The sequence below is a fragment of the Dama dama genome, chromosome 6 (assembly GCF_033118175.1).
Source record: "Dama dama isolate Ldn47 chromosome 6, ASM3311817v1, whole genome shotgun sequence".
Lineage (NCBI taxonomy): Eukaryota > Metazoa > Chordata > Mammalia > Artiodactyla > Cervidae > Dama > Dama dama.
In genome coordinates this window covers 33,673,404-33,692,216 of record NC_083686.1, presented here as the reverse complement: position 1 = coordinate 33,692,216, position 18,813 = coordinate 33,673,404, and positions in this window count along the sequence as shown.

Genomic DNA, 18,813 nt, shown 5'->3' with positions numbered 1-18,813 from the left:
GTGAGAAGGGAGAGAGTAAAGGTCTGGGGATGACTGAGTATGTCTGAATATTAGAGTAAGAACTCTTCAGGGAAATGGTGTTATATAATCTAGACTTAAGTACTAATCTTGACATGGAATGAAGCTATGTCAACAGGAACCAGGGACAGCAGAATAAGGTGGCCCCTTAAGGACCCAAGAGCTTCAGTAAAGCCCAGAATATAATCACAGCTTCCACAGTATTGTGGAGGAGATGCCCTGTAGACACTGGTATACTGAGACAGTCTGAATACTCACGCCCTCAAAGACTTACCTGCCTGGGCTGTATCCTGCCCAGCAGAGACCAGCAAATGAGTAATAAAAACAACGGAGTGATGCAAAAGTGTAAAAGCCCTAAGATCACTCATAAGCAAAATTACACACAATCATAGAGTGGCATATTACAGAGGGAAATTTAAAGAACATGGAAGTCATTTCTGTAAGACACTCTTGTCCTAAGTTAATTTTTTTCTTTCCCCCTTCCTCTATCACATATGCTTTACATCAGGGTTAATCTTATCTTGATGTAAAATACAAACATTTAAGTTTTATCCATTCACCTACTTTATTTAAACATGTTGCTACCTCATTTTATTCATTTACCATTTCTCTCACTTGTCTACCATTACTAGTATGGCAAGGAATCCTTGCCATGATGAATTTAACAAAGATTTATAAAGCAGACTTTTCACAGGCCCTAGCACATGCTTTGCAAATGTCGACATGTGAATAGCTGCAGAGTTGTAAATTCTTTCTTTAGTAGTTCAAACACTAGATTTTTACATTAGTATTTCTGGAATATGAAATATTGAGAATGCTGATATTCTGTGTTCCATGTCTCAACAGTCCAACCTCTAAAATGAAAGAAATACTTCCCATTTCTACTTTTCCATCCTCATAGGTGTGTTTTTAGAACTAATGAGATAATATTTATAACCCTAGCAAGTAGATAGCTTTCTTTCTCAAGACATTAGTGTGCAATTTAGTGCTTATGAAAAAGCAATTACTGAATGGCACCCTAGTGGTATAAGAAATATTTCAAGGACTATTCCATTCTCAGAAAGTTAAAAAAAAAAAAAAAAATGGTGGCATCAGAATAGCAGAACATGACAATATCTATACTTTAAAAGTTTTAAGTGATGAAGAAAAACTAATCAGTGTTAACTTCTCTGAAACATATTTCTTGAATTAATATTTTCCTAGTTTGTCTTCTTCTAATGACAAATACTTTCTTATATTTAATTCATGATTCTCCTTGTTCCTTTTACCTTTCCACCAATTTCCTTTCATTATTAATATTATTTTGTGAAAAATGTTGAGTTTTTAGTTAACTCATCCTTGTTTCAATATATTATTGCACACTTTCATCCATTTACCATTCCTTTCAATGGTAAATAGTGAATTGCAAACATTGGCTTAATCATTAAAAAAAAAAATCAATGAAAGAAAAAAGACAAGATTTTAATAAGAACAGGACTCAGACCTGTATTATATATTGAAATATTTGAAAAACAGGCATAGCACCCTTTCTCACTGTGAGTACCGTAATTTTCATTTGCTTGTGCCACAAATAGTCTGGGACACTTAAGGGCTTATGCTGTGACTATGTCATTTACTCCCATCTTTGTAAAATTATTTTTTTTTTTATTTTCAAATCATTTGTGTATAAAGTAAATTCATTTTCAAACTTGATTTTAAAAAGAAAGGACAGTAAAGAAAACACCTATAGGTATTTTTTAAAATCACAAAATAGTAATAAGAAAAAGAACTATACTTGTTTGAACTGGATGGTGTCAAATAAACGGGCTTTTACCAAGAGAGTGCACTAGTCAAACACCTTCCTCCAGTAACGCAAGAGATGACTCTACACATGGACGTCACCAGATGGTCAATACTGAAGTCACTGATTATATTCTTTGCAGTTAAAGATGGAGAATCTCTTTTCAGTCAGAAAAAAACAAGACTGGGAGCTGACTATGGCTCAGATTATGAACTTCTTATTGCCAAATTCAGACTTAATTTGAAGAAAGTAGGGAAAACAAGGAGGTCATTAAGGTATGACCTAAATCAAATCCCTTACAATAATACAGTGGAAATGACAAACATACTCAAGGGATTAGATCTAATAGACAGAATGCATGAAGAACCACAGGTGGAGGTTTGTGATATTATACAGGAAATGGTGATCAAAACCATCCCCAAGAAAAAGAAATGTAAAAAGCAAAATGGCTGTCAGAAAAGGCCTTACTAAGAGCTGAGAAAAGAAGGGAAATGAAAGGCAAAAGGGAAACAGGAAAGATACACCCATCTGAATGCAGAGTTCCAAAGAGTAGCAAGGAGAGATAAGAAAGACTTCCTAAATGAGCAATGCAAAGAAATAGAGGAAAACAATAGAATGGGAAAGACTAGACATCTCTTCCAGAAGATTAGAGATGCCAAGGGAAAATTTCATGCAAAGATAGGCACAATAAAGGACAGAAATGGTATGGACTGGATAGAAGCAAAAGATATTAAGAAGAGGTGGTAAGAATACACAGAACTAACTATACAAAAAAGACCTTCATGACACAGATAATTATGATGGTGTGATCACTGACCTAGAGCCAGACATCCTAGAATGCAAAGTCAAGTGGGCCTTAGGAAGCATCACTATGAACAAAGCTAGTGGATGTGATGGAATTCCAGTTGAGCTATTTCAAATCCCAAAAGAATATGCTGTGAAAGTGCTGCAATCAATATGCTAGCAGTATTGGAAAACTCAACTCTGGCCAGATGACTAGAAAAAATCAGTTTCATTCCAATCCCAAAGAAAGGCAATACCAAAGAATGTTCAAACTACTGCACAATTGCACTTATTTTACATGTGAGGAAAGTAAAGCTCAAAATCCTCAGGCTTCAATATTACATGAACATCCAGATGTTCAAGCTGGATTTAGAAAAGGCAGAAGAACCAGAGATCAAATTGCCAACATCCACCGGATCATAAGAAAAAAGTAAGAGAATTCCAGAAAAAATCTACTTATGCTTCATTGACTATGCTAAAGCCTTTGACTGTGTGGACCACAACTAACTATGGATAATTCTTCAAGAGATTGGAATACCAGACCATCTTACCTGCCCCCTGAAAAACCGGTATGCAGTTCAAGAAGCAATAAGAACCAGACATGGGACAATGAACTAGTTCAAAATCGGGAAAGGAGTATGTCAAAGCTGTATATTGTCACCATGCTTACTTAACTTACATGCATAGTACATCATGCAAAATGCTGGGCTGGATGAAGCACAAGCTGGAATCAAGATTGCAGGAGGAAACATCAATAACCTCAGATATTTGGATGATACTATCCTTATGGCAGAAATCAAAGAGGAATGGAAGAGCCTCTTGATGAAGGTGAAAGAGGAGAGTGAAAAAAAATGGCTTAAAACTAAACATTCAAAAACTAAGATCATGGCCTCTGATCCCATTGCTTCATGGCAAATAGGGAAGCAATGGAAACAGTGGCAGACTATTTTCTTGGGCTCCAAAAGCACTGCAGATGGTGATTGCAGCCATGAAATTAAAAGGAGCTTGTGCCTTGGAAGAAAAGCTATGAAAATCCTAGACAGCGTATTAAAAAGCAGAGACAGAAAAAAAAAAAAAAAAGCAGAGACATTACTTTACCGAGAAAGGTCCATCTAGTCAAAGCTATGGTTTTTCCAGTAGTCATATATGGATGTGAGAGTTGGATCATAAAGAAAGCTGAGTGCCAAAGAATTGATGTTTTTCAACTGTGGTGTTGGAGAAGACTCTTGAGAGTCCCTTGAACTGCAAGGAGATCCAACCAGTCCATCCTAAAGGAAATCAATCCTGAATATTCATTGGAACAACTGTTGCTGAAGCTCCAATACTTTGGCCACCTGATGTGAAGAACCAACTCATTAAAAAACACCCTGATGCTGGCAAAGACTGAAGGCAGGAGAAGAAGAGGACGACAGAGGGTGAGATGGTTGGATGGTATCACCAACTCAATGGACATGAGTTTGAGCATGCTCCAGGAGATAGTGAAGGACAGGGAAGCTTTGTGTGCTGCAGTCCATAGGGCTTTATGCAGTCATAAAGAGTCAGACATGACTGAACAACTGAACAACAATAACAGCTGCTTTGAGTATTATTTATTTAGTTTTTAAGATTCTGAAATCATTTTTAATGACAAGTAAAGGTACCAGGAAAGCTAATGGGATAATTTATAAGAAAGAAACATTTCTCATAAAATAAGCATATGTATACAATTAAAGGGCTTCCCTTGTTGCTTAGATGGTAAAGAATCTGCCTGCAATGCAGGAGATCCAGAATGTTTGATTCCTAGGTTGGGAATCAACCCTGGAGGAGAAAATGACAAACCCACTCCAGTATGCTTGCCTGGAGAATTCTGTGAACAGAGCAACCTGGTGGACTACAGTCCATGGGGTCGCAAAGAGTTGGACACGACTGAGCAACTAACACACGTACAATTAAATGATACATTCGGAAACAGAGCAGTTGAGAGGGGACTAAGATATGAACTATTACAAAAAGGCAATATTGATCTGTCTTAAAGCTGGTTACGTTTTTGAAACTGCTAACTTAATTATACGTAATTTAAAAACAAAAACAGACACAGTCATCTGTCAGTCTGTAAAACTGGGATAAGAACCTCTATTGTCAAAGTCAATATAGACAGAGGAAAAGCAGAATTTTTATTATCCTTTTTCTTATGAACCTAATCAAACAAGAAACCTTTTAGATGTTAATGCTTTAAATTTTACTCATTATAAAATAGATTGTAATAGTGTGCTATATACCACAGGGAACTCTACTCAATACTCTGCAATGGCCTACATGAGAAAAGAATCTAAAGCAAATGAAAAACAGAAGTAGAGTCACATATATAGTAAACTAATGTATGGTTACCAGGGGATTGGGGAGGAGAGTGTGTAAATTGGGAGCTATGGATTGTGATCAATGGGTTGACAAGCGAAAGTGAAAGTTGCTTAGTTGTATCCAACTCTGCCACCCCATGGACTATACAGACCATGGAATTCTGCAGGCCAGAATACTGGAGTGGATAGCCTTTCCTTTCTCCAGTGGATCTTCCCAACCCAGGGATCAAACCCAGGTCTCCTACATTTCAGGGAGATGCTTTACCGGCTGAGCCACAAGGGAAGCCCAAGTATACTGGAGTGGGTAGCCTGTCCCTTCTCTAGTGGATCTTCCCATCCCAGGAAATGAAGCTGGGTCTCCTGCATTGCAGGCGGATTCCTTACCAATGAAGCTATCAGGGAAGCCCTGATTGACATACACACACTACTAAATATAAAAATAGATAACTTAAGAACCTACCATATAGCACAGGGAATTCTACTCAATACTCTGTGGTAGACTATATGGGAAAAGAATCTAAAAAGGAAAAAAGAGTGAATATATGGATGTGAATAACTAATTTAATACCAGATTATGAAGATCCCCTGGAGAAGGAAATGACAAAACCACTCCAATATTCTTTCCTGGAGAATCCCATGCACTGAGGAGTTTGACAGCCTATAGTTCATAGCGTCGCAAAGAGTCAGACACAACTGAAGTGGCTGAGCACATAATTGATTTACTTTGCTGTATACTTGAAACACACACATGGGTTTGAGTAAACTCCAGGAGTTGGTGATGGACAGGGAGGCCTGGCGTGCAGTGATTCTTGGGGTCGCAAAGAATTGGACACAACTGAGTGATGAACTGAACTGATACTTGAAACTAACACAACATTGTAAATCCCTTATATGCCAATAATAAAACAAACAAACAAACAAACCTTTAATCTTACAATATTTTAATATTGTCAAAAAATTCATTTCTAACTCTATGTAAATCATGTATAAAATTTAGGTATCCTACTTGGGTAAAAAGGAAAGGGATTTTGTTTGAGAATTGTGATAGCCATTATTGCTATTCACTCAACTTCTGGTTTCCTCCATTTTGGAACCACAGCGGATTGACTTTTAAAAAAAAACAACAAAAAACTAGTTTCCATGTGGTTGAGCAGGGGTATGTCAGTAATTCTGGGCCATGAGTTATAAACTGCTTCCAGCCCAAAACGTATAACAAAGTACATAATGCTGAGGTGAGACAGGAGTTCCCTTTTCTCTTTGCCATGCTCAGAACCAAGGTTCAAGATAGTGGGTCCTCAGGCAGGCTGGTTCCAGAGTCAGCATGATGGATACATGGGAGCTGAACTCTCAACTCATGTATCAAGGAATGGTAGTAGGAGCAAGAAATAAAACTTTAGGTTTTAAGCTACTCAAATTTGGGGACTATTTATTATTTCAGCATAGCCTATACTCTGATGACTGCCTAAACTCTTTGGATTGATATAGGAGATTAACATTTTTGCAAAGTACTTTGAAAGGTACAACTAACATTTTGTAACTCTGACTTTTAAATCTCTAGGTGGTTTTATTTTTAAGATCACTTTTTAAAAAAGTCAATTAGAGTAGTTTAGACTTATTTTTTGCATGGTGCATTGAATTTAATTTGAGTTCAATAAGTTTTGAATTTCTAGAAAGTCAATACTAAGGAATGAGGCACAAAATTAGACACACCTCCAAAGGTCACAGGCATCTCAGAGGTTTTTGGTGTTTGTGATTTTTTTCCTCCTCAATAACGTTTCACTGATCAGTGTTTTAACTCTCAACTAGAGAAGTGGAATTTAGGATACTAAATCAGAAATAGAAGCCATTCAATTTCTTTAAGGCTGGAATAACGCCTCATTTTTCCTCTAATATCTTCAAAAAATATGCTTAAAAATATTAATGAATGAATGCATAGTTTTTCTTAGAGGCCCCTACTATTTCCCTTAAATCATGACATAGATTCACTTTAACATATATTCTCCAACTCCCAACTACCAGTATACTTTTTAGACTGAGTTTGAACCAAGGTTTACTGTTTTTAATTAAGCCAAATTAATTTTATATATAAATGTTTCAACTCTTTCATATATTTTCCAAGCATGTGGACCTGGATAATGTTTTCATATTGACTTTTTTGACTAGTAAAATAGAGGTGACTTAACAGCTTTGAACGAATACGAAAATTTATACACCTGCTTTCTGGCAAACATGCCTAAGACCTTATTATTCTTTTCCTGAGATAGCATCTAACCATGGAAAGTAGAAAATCACAGTAGTTAAGAAAAGAGGGTCTGAATTCTTTGCCTGGAATTTTGCTTCAGCTTCATCAGTAAATTCAACTCCAAAAATCAGTTTATCCATGTAACAAAGTGTATATGGTGATAACTCCAATCCTATAAACTGAAAAGATTAAATGAGATAATATAAAGTATTTTGCCCAGCACACACAAAGTATTTTAAAAAATAACTGGTAACTATCAATTTCTGTATTTGAAACATCAGATTTAGACTATCATTTAGTAAAATATGAACTTCACTTCTTAAAGAAAGTAATGTCTAAACCATGAGGTTCTATTTTCAGAACTATGTTCAGTTTTTCTACCACAGTAATCTGTATTTTTCCCCATTTATTTTTTTTAAGTCTTTGGAAGTCAGAAATTCATTAAATTCATTTTTTAAAATTCATTCATTCTTGTAAGCAATTTGACTCCAAAATGGACTTATAATGTCATATGATTAAAACAGGATACAACAAAAACATTGTTTTCTAGATATAAAAATATAAGAAGTATGAAAATCAGAACTATGATTCCTATGATGTTATTTTCTTTTTCCTTAATTCTGGTTGAAAAGATAGTCGATTGACTGCTCTTTCTCTATTGGTAGCTTCTTTCGTAGTTTTTAAACCAAAGCAATGATCAAATGAGCCTGCGTAATGCAATAGAAAGAATAAAACCAGCCCACACTCTGTACAGGCCGGTACTCTGTACAGAGTAAAGTGACTGTGCTGTCCTTCTGTAATTGATGCATGTTTGAGAGACAGAAAAGAAGTCCATTTTTCATGGCTGTTAAATATTCTGCATGATTGTGTGCATGACTTTTAGAAGACATTTACCATGCCTGCTTATTTTTCAAAAATTGAGAAAAACTTTAATAATTCATTCAGTAGGTTTTCCTATTAAATAACTGCTACTGATTGCTTCATGCAATTGGCTAAATTACCTGATCATTTTAGTAGAATTATCATTGCAATTTTTTCTTTGACTTCAGCCAGTTTGGGTTCTGCCTTCACTCTTTGTAACTACAGACAACTATCTGTGATGGGATCTTGAAGGTATAGTATATGTTGCCCTCTAGTGATTCATATGAACATTGGAAAAGTCCCACAGACTCTCTCAACTTACTCAGAACTGTACATAGACTTCTTATTCCATCACGCAGAATTTACATATTATTTATATTACTTGTCCTCGAGTAGCTTCAGTTTTTACATGTCATTCTATTACAACGGACCCAAACTAAACTGATCTCTAGTCTTCATAAGATAGAACACAACACAATTAAAATACTCTCATACAAGAAGAAATATTTATTTTTGTTGCTTCTAACTGTATTTTTATGGTGTGCTTTTAACTAGAGAAGTCATTAACCTAAACCCATTATTTATTAACATTTAATCACTTTTCTTACTTTAATATTTCTTGGAAAAAAAAAAAAGACAAGTAGAATTGAACATGCCATGGAAAGGTCTACAGTAATGTGTATTGGCATTATAGATAGATGTACCTCCTTGAGCAGAATTACCTGAGAAATTTGTTTAAAATGCAGATTCTTTGTCCCCAAGTCTGAATCAGAATCTGACAACACTGCAGCTTCCTGGGCACTATTATTTGGTTTCTAAGTGAGTCTAGACTATTTAAAACATTGTCCTGATCTTAGCCCTTCCAATTCTTCCCATATGATTCAGAGTTGCCCTTTGCTAGATTCACCTTTCATATCTATCACAGTCTTTCATTTATGCCCTCAAAGCAAAAATACTTCTAAAATTTTATCTCCTTCCATGACTTTTCTTTTCTTAGGCAACAGTCTCTCTGGTAGTTTTGTCATATCTTGATGTTATGTAACAATTTAAGCCCAAAGTTAAGAAAGCTCCCTTCACAGTAACTTCATTTCTGAAGGAATAGAAAGACTTTCTAACTTACAGTATATCATAATAATTGCTTTCTTTTACAAACACTAAATAGTAATCATATTTCAATTTAGTAATATTTGAAGTATCTAATATATTGCATGTACTTTCACATTGGTTGTTACATTAAAATGCTAGTGTTCCAGATATTATTATTACTCTTCCTATATAGATTAGAAAAATCAGGACAATGAAACTTAGGTAATTTGACTGAGTACAAAAGAGCTAAAATTCAAAATATTCTATCATAACAAATTAAGACAATATTTAAAAAATTTAAAAATTGTAACTATTTCTTGTGTTGCTAATGGGGAAGTATTTCAAAGTAGAATTTTTAAAGTATACTTGTTTCAGTATCTAATTTTTATTATTAGAACACTTTTACAATATTGTTGATAAAGTTGTTGACCTGGAAGATTTAGACAGCAAAGATTTGCTTGCCATTTAAATTCAAAATAAAATCTCTTAAATAGCTAAAACCAGAGACAGAATCAAGCACTATATCTGCAAACTGCTGAATTTGGGGGGGAAAAAAAAAGAATCATACTTCCTATGGCATTTTTGCCAGTGTTTTCTGATATTTTAACTCTCTTCTACTTTAGAACATTTCAAATTATATATTCAAATAGTGAAATGAAGCATTTTTTTTAAATGAATCTAAAATTTAGCTTGAAAGTCTCATTCAGTCCATAGGGACATGTAGGTGTTTAAGAAACACTGAACAGCCTTGGCAGTTTCATCTCAAAAGGGGGCTCCGTCTACCGATGCCAGAACAAATAAGCCATTTATCCCATTCAAGAGCAACAAATCAATTCAATAAAAATCAAATTACTTAAATTGGAAACTTGTAAACCCATAAACCATGGTTAATTTTACTGGAGTTTTTTTGGTTTTGTTTTGTTTTTTAAACATTTTACTTATGTAAAATCAACCCAACAAGCAAAATGTCCAAGTTATAGACACAAGCAAGGCAGTTTGGTTACCATCAATCTTTTTCTCTTCCTGATCTCTACACTTCCTGCAAGTATAGATCCCTGTCTAATGTTCTCTTTCACCCACATTGCAATGATTATGTATGAAGTACCTGCTAGGTGTGGAAGAATTTTGCATAACTCAGCAGCAAATATCATGGTATGAAGTTATGTTGGCCTTATAGCCTCAGAAAGCTTTCAACTCAGAATAAGAAATGACAAAATATTAAGACATTACTTTAAAGCAAGTCAAAAAATAAAAGCTATAAAAGAATGAAGAAAAGCTTTTTGTTTAAAAGGCATATCATTTTGTTAAAATGTTTAGAAATTATTCCATGAATAAAAGATAACATTTGAAAATGTACTGAGAAGAAAGAGGTGGATATAGACATCTGAAAAATAGAGAAGGCTTATAGGATGTTCAATACTTATAGGAGCTCCAATACTTTGCCACCTGATGTGAAGAAATGACTCATTGGAAAAGACCCTGATGCTGGGAAAAATTGAAGGCAGGAGGAGAAGGGGATGACAGAGGATGAGATGGTTGAATGGCATCACCAATTTGATGGGTAGGAGTTTGAACAAGCTCCAGGAGTTGGTGATAGACAGAGAAGCCTGGCGTGCTGCAGTCCATGGGGTCGCAAAGAGTTGGACACGACTGAGTGACTAAACTGAACTGAGACTCTTTCGATTAATGCTTGGATGACAATGGCTTTTCAACATCAAGCTACTCAAAATTAAGTATTTTCACTATTTCCCCCTAACCATGCATGACTACTCACTAATGATTTTGGGGGGTGTATCTATACTATACATTCCAGTGGTGTCCTCTTCATCCATACATTTTTCTCAAAAACAGTCTACTCCACCCAGTGTCTGAAAGGAGCAAGCCCATATACTTCAGAAACCCCCATTGGCTCAACTGGGAGTGGTCATTTGATTCTCTTGTTACCAGAGGTGGAACCAGACCCTTGCTTAACACCCAGCCAAGTGAAGTGAAGTGTTAGTTTCTCAGCCATGTCTGACTTTTTGCAACACCGTGAACTGTCACCCAACAGGCTCCTCTGTCGGTGACTTTCCAGGCAAGAATACTGGAATGGGTTGCCATTTCCTATTCCAGAGGATCTTCCCAACCCAGGGATCAAACCCAGGTCTCCTGAACTGCAGGCAGATTCTTTACCATCTGAACTACCAGGGAAGCCCTAACATCTTTAAGTCAGAGTCTAGACAAAGAAGGAAGCTGAAGGAAGAAAGAAACAAAAACAGCTAAAACAAAGACAGCAATGAGTGGGACCACCACAGACCCCGAGTTTCATTTTACACTAATTTTACTATATTAGCATACTGTGTGATGAGATGTCACAGATACCCCAAAAAAAGGACAGAAAAAGGATGGCACTCTATTTCCAGGAAAATCCTGCCTCTTTTGATCATTAGTCTCACTCCTCCTCCAACCGTCCCTACTCCTTAAAAGCAAATCTCTCTTAACATTAAGATGAGTTGATCTGTGAATTAAATTTCCACTTCTCCATTCTCTGGCCATTGAGTAAAGCTGTGCTGCTTCAAGCTCAGGTTTGGTTTTGTTTTTGGCTGCATGAACCCAGAAAAGAAAAAGAACTTTCCCTGCCCGGGCAGGAGACCTTGGTGAGACTGAGCACAAGTGAGGTCCACAGGGCCTACTTCAGTAACACTATCAGTCAGGGATTTGGAATAGGATGCAGGGCAGACACCAAGTCCTTTGGCTCCAGAGTGTAAAACTGAGGCCAAATTTTATTTCATGCCAAACTAAGATCAAGCCAAATCTGATGTCACAGAGTGAAAAAAAAAAAAAAAAAAAACACCAAAAAAACTATGAACCTTGAAGAAGCCACATTACAGAGGGAATAACAAATTTGTAGAAAGAAACATAAATGAAAACTCATTTAATCCAAGAAAGGGATAGAGATGAAAAGGTGACATGAGTGATTACTTTCTAGTTCCCTTGTGTTCAGACTACTTTTCAAAACTTGGTCTTATTATAAATTTCCAGGCCAATTTTTTATAAGTATTATATATATCACAAACATGACATTTCCTGCTTTGATAAACACCATCAAGATTTATCCTTTTCTTTTAAGTAGAAATCTGAGAGGAACTGAAGTGTTACCCTTATCCTCCAGAACTAATTAGCTAAAAAATTCTTCCATTTTTATTACCTCTCTCATTCCAACCTTATTGCAACTACTCACACTCAGAACTTCCCTCTTCCTTGTCTGTCAATGTGGATATATTGCACAAAGTCCAGATTCAAGTTTGGATCTTCTCTCAGATCTTTCGTATTTATTAAGTGTTGTCACTAACATACTAATCTGAAGAGGACATTCCTTCTTAGTTTCTTTTTCACTGATCCCACCTCTGTATCTATAGGACAAAACACAAACTGCAGTGATAGAACACAACGTACTTTCTTCTATGGCCCCATCTTACCTGGCGGCTCCATCTTCTTCACAAACATTGCTTGATTTTTGCAATCTAGTTCTAGCTTACACACAATTTCCTAAACTTGTTTTACTTTTTAAAGTTTCTCTTCTTTTGCACATATTTCCTATTGAATAGAACATTATTCTTCATTCTTGTGGAAGACTGTCCATTCTTAATCCATCATCTTAAAAGTCACTGTTCTTAACCAATTAGTTTATAAACTTTATCAGGACAAGAATCATGTCTATTTTAGGCACTGTTGCTTCTTCACAGAGCATGGTACACTACATCTAGCAGGTCTATCTCCTGTTTTATGAATTAACCAATGCTTTTCTTCAGTTAGGCAGCTTTAGGCATCCTCGTCTCGTAGCACTGTGCTCATAAATCTATCATTGCAATTAACTTATTGTATTGTCCTTTTTTCATGAGCAGAACTCTTCATAAGAATGAAGGTGCTTTGAGGTCATATTCCATCAATTTTCATGTAATCAACTGTTGCCTAGAAATGAACAAAGTACTTGGCATATTGCACTTGGGAATATTTGCCATATGAATGAGTGGATACACATAGAGTAGAAATAAAAGATACGGTTGCAGCTCTAGACAAAGCTTGCAGCTCTCAATAGGAAGGCAAAACCTCTGAGGGGCAAAACCTAGCAATTCCTTCTTTAGAACACCAGAAACAATGTGCATGAACTGAGGGTGAGAATTTCCCCTGAAAACAGATTGTGTGAAGAAGTGAGGAATGCCACAGACAAGCTCTATTTACAGAAAGCAGTCTGTTGACTCAGGAGGCAGGAAGGGGAGAGACTGCATTATCAGCAGCTGTTCAAAGCTGAACTCAGGGGCTGGGAGGGAAAATGCTACAGGAACGCACGCTCACAGACAACCTTTTGCAATAGGGATAATTCCTCCAAGTTAGTAGTAGAGTCCTGGTTCTTTCCCTATCCATTGACATCTCCTATACATCTACCGACAAATACCTTCTACATCCAATAACCTGATAGGAAATGGCATATGAGCAGTAGGAAATGGCATATGAGCAGTGATTGAAAAAGAAGTGGCAAGGAGCTATCCAGGAACAATGCAAAAAAATGACCACAAGGAACAGGAAAATACAAAAGGCAGATGGAGAGCATTTAGGCAAAAATGTATACCTGGAGACACTGATGGTTTCAGAAAATTTAAGGAAACAACAAATTCTGTAGAATAGGAGCTCAAAAGGGAAAGATTGATTCAGAGAAAGTCTGGTTTAAAAAAAAAATGGAATCAGAACGTGGGATGGAGGAAAGCAGGAAAAAAAAAAGATGAATGTACCTAGAGAAATGAAAACCAGATTAGATGCAGCAGAAAGGAGAGAAGATAGACCTAAAACAATAGGTCAGGTAGAATCAAACACAGAAACAAATAGCTAAGAAAATGACATTTAAAATGTGTTTTCTAAAGACAACAAAAATTTGAGCTATGAATACAGCTAGCAAAAGATGTTATGACCTTTCTATGGAAAATAAAATTGTTTGAAAGACATAAATAAATGGAGATATTATTGAGATCATGAATAGAAGACTCAATGACAAAGTAGTAAACTCTCCTAACACTAACACACACACTCCAAATTAAAAATGCTTCTATTCAATGGATCCATTGACATTATTTTCAGATATGTATGGAAGAGCAAAATCTTCAAAGTAGCCAAACCAGTAATGAAGACTAAAAATGATGTCAACTGACTTCAGAAAATGCCTAGACTTTTGAAGATATTTTAGTAAGAACAGCATGGTATTATCACAGGAATACTAATAATCAAGAGCCGACTCATTAGAAAAGCCCTGATGCTGGAAGAGATTGAAGGAGGAGGAGAAGGCAATGACTGAGGGCGAGATGCTTGGATGGCACTACTGACTCAATGGACATGAGTTTGAGCAAGTTCTGGGAGATGGTGAAGGACAAGGAAGTCCTGGCGTGCTGCAGTGTTGGACACGACTGATCGACTGAACAACTAATAATAAAAATGATGTAACCTATACATATGGCTCTTTGTGCAAGATACATAATAACTTTAGGATGAGGATACTATTACAGTTATTTTTGCAATAAGGAGTTTGAGACACAAGGATGTTTAGTGATTTGTGCAAGGTAGCAGATTTGGTTTTCTAACCCATTCTCCATACTTTGGATTTTAAATCACCATTCTTCTAACAGAAGTAAAACAAGCAGACAGAATTAAAAAATGAAGTAGACATGCATATGGGGAAATCATATATGATTGAGATGACACTGCAGAAACTGGGGAAAGGATGGCTATTTAGTTAATGATGGTCAGCATAACTAAATATTCCTATGGCAAATAAAGGAAATTAGACCCATTCCTCATTCAAAATATAACAACAAATTCCAGATGAAATTTAAACACACATAAAAGGCTAACATTGTGCAAAAAAATGTACAGAATATCTTATAACCTTGAGATGGTGGTAACTTTCTTCCAAGATATAAGAAAAGTACAAAATGTAAGATTACCCAAAATATAATAAAAATAATTTCTACTCATCAAAAGATACTGTGAAAAAGGAACTGCAAGTCACAAATTGAAGTAATTTAAACATAACTAGAAAAAGAACCTCTACAAACCAGTTTTAAAACTATAGAAAAACTGAGGGTGAGGGAGAACCATGAAGAAACTTCACCAAAAAAAGGAAACCAAATGGCCAATAAGTGTATAAGAAACTACTCAACATTTTTAGAGGTCAAATAAATGCCCATTAAATGATAAATCACACCAACCTATACCAAAGTATCACATTTTAAATATCCAAAAATATATGGCAAAGACTACTACAATATTGTAAAGTAATCAACCTCTAACTAATAAAAATAAATGGGAAAAAAATAAATAAATATCCAAAAATATCAGGCTTTGGGGAGCAGATGGAGCAGTAACACTTTGGGGGAGCCCCATTATTGTCAGCACTGTAGAAATATGTTATCATGTGCTGAAGCAGAAAACACTCAGACTACTGCCTGGTATTTTCAATTTAGAAATACCTTTTACTTGGGAGCTGTATTCCAGAATGCTCAGAGCAGTGTCCTCATCCCTCCTGCAAACAAGATTCTGATAAGTGATCCCATGAGTTTACCACATCTGACTTGAACCTCAAAGGTGATCACCGAGGTTTAGGTTGACTCTGGGATTTCTGCCACGCTAGAATGGCCCCCACTTGCTTAGTAACACAGGAAAGTTTCTTAACACGGAATAGTTGTTCCTTCACTAAAGACAACTTATATTCAACTCTCAACTTCAATTGAAGAGACCTCTCTCCATTTCACAGACCTCTTAAATATTGAAGGGGCATCCCAGGTGACACAGTGATAATCTGCCTACAATGCCAAAGACCTGGGTTCAATCCCTGGGATGCCAAGATCCCCAGGTGGAGGTCATGGCAACCCACTCCAGTATTCTTGCCTGGAGAATTCCCATGGACAGAGGAGCCTAGAGGTCTATGGTCTATGGGGTCACAAAGAGTGACTAAGCATAGCACAGTGCAGGAGATGCAAGAGATGAGGAATCAGCCCCTCATTCGGGAAGATCCCCTGGAGAAGGAGATTGCAACCCACTTCAGTACTCTTGCCGGAGAAGTCCCACAGACAGAGGAGCCTGGTGGGCCACAGCCTAAGGAGTGCCAGAGGGTTGGACATAACTGAGTACACACACATACAACATAAATATTGCAGACCCCCAGAGTAGATCTCTGGCCCCACAACATTTCATTGATAAGTTGATGTATCCCTCAAGACTCAGGATCATCCAAAGTTATAGAATATGTTTAGCCTCAAGCAGGAGGAATGTATAGTTGTTAACACTCAGGTGTTTCACTCAGTTTCAGATTACTCTTGTTAGCCTGGCTTCAAGCTACAACTCATTCAAAACTGCATGCAACAGGTACTTGGAAAACAATGTATTGTATAAACTGATAAGAACATGACCATTATTACCATTATTACTACTATTACCAAAGTAGATACTTTCTGGCCCCTGCAGAGGTCAGAGCATAGGAAACCAAGCTTTGACAAGGAAAATAAAGTTTGATGATGGATACAATGGGGGATATCCAGGGTTCTATGAGACTTTTTGTGGTCTGGGAGTTCAGGGGACTGCTCCCTAAGGATATGGTATTTATTTAAATGTGATAGAGGAGTTAACCAGAATGATCTATGTTATAAGACAACCCATAGGAAAGAAAAAATCATCCTTAGTACCTAGATAATCAAATTCATAATACATTGTGGTGGGGAGGGGAAGAGATTAGCATGATGGGATGTAAAGTGAGGTAAGTTTACGCACCTCTTTCAGGTGGTTGAAAGAGATAGGTAGCAGATGCAAGGTTTGTGTCCACAGAAAAGGTATGGAATTGTATTTGAAAGGCGCAGTGAAATGATTGATGGTTTCCTCATCGTATATGCATCTTTTACATACATGTTTAACATATCATCATGGCTTCTCTGTAGAGAATAGACTGATGTTAACCAAAGGAAGAAGGAAAATGCAGAAGGCTAAATCTACTTAGGAAACTGGCAAGGTAAATGAAGATCCTCTGATAGATTTGAGCGATATTTAGGAGAAGTAATTAGTAGAATCAATTGCTAATTAACGATAGTGGATAAAAAAACAAGTCCTAGATGGCCCTCATTTCTGATTGAGTAACTGAAAGTAGAGTGATATATGAACATGAAGGAAGGAAATGTGGAAGCACAGTATTACATTGAGATGGCTGGGACAGACCTAGTGTGTGCACCTGAACACAGACCTTAACTTCCCTTATCTTGTACCACCAGAATAATAGTTACAACAGCTGATGTTTATTCAGCAAGTCTATGTGCCACTCAAGGTGCTCCTTTTACATTTATTTATATGAGATAAAAACCATTAGTATCCCCATTTAGAGATAAAATCCATTAGTATCCCCATTTAGAGATAAAATCCATTAGTATCCCCATTTTAGGACTAAGGCCCTAGGAACTTTAGTAATTTACCCAGTCCCACACCCAAATAATAGTGTCACTGAAATTGGAACCCAGGCAGATTGACTGGAGAACCAGAGCTTTTAAAGACTACTACTCTACTGGAGAAGGCAATAGCACCCCACTCCAGTACTCTTGCCTGGAAAATCCCATGGACTGAGGATTCTGGTCGGCTACATTCCATGGGGTCGCAAAGAGTCAGACATGACTGAGCGACTTCTTCACTTCACTCTACTGGGCAACCTTTATTTGCTGTGATGTTATAACATAAATACTAAATATAACAGAAATGGTTTTCCCTGGGAAAATATTTTCCTTCTCACATCTTTTTTATTGATTAAACAAAGCAATGTAAAGTGATAGGAATATGAATGAGCTTACAGAGAGGGAATCTAAAGAGACCTGCATGGGTTGAAAACAATGAAGAGGAAGCAAATGCACAAGTACAGAAATAGCAGCAAAGCAGACAACAGCACAGAGTCCTCTATTAAAGGCTTCCTAAAAGCCACATTAAAAAAGTAAAACAAGCAAACTATTTTGTGAATCAAATTACAAAGTAAACAAAAGCAAGGATGTGTTTCTAGGAAATCTCATCTCTGAATAGCAGTGATAATTTTTCTATCTCAGTTACAAACTGGGATATCCTAAATTGCTATTTTCTTCATTCTGAGAGGTGTATAGCATGGTTCCTTCCTTAGGATTCTCAAGAGGGATGAAGAGATTCAAATAAACATTCAATCATTTGTAATTTTGAAGGGCGTGGGAATGAAAGACAGCCAACTGTCTTATTCTACAGGACTATGAGAATGTGTTATTACAATGCCCACTCAACGGGTCTAGCAGACTACCAAGCATCACATAGTTAAGTGTTACCTTTTGACTGTACTGAAGGAGTCTAATGTCACTAATATGTGTGTATATATGTATATATATACACACACATATATAATATACATACAAATGTATATACATTTATGTGACTATGTGTTCATACATATATGTGTGTGTGTGTATACACACACACACACAAAGGAAATATTGGTTAGTGGTCATGATAGCAAATCATCACTATGGCTAATTTAAGCCAGAAAAAAATTAAGTGATTTACCTAACTTCACAGAATCACTGAAGCCTAGAGAAATATTGAGGCAGGCTTCTAGAAATATAACCACATCCCACATTTTAGTTGAAATGATGACAGTAAAGAAACTGTCACCAATGAAGCTAAGATCACCA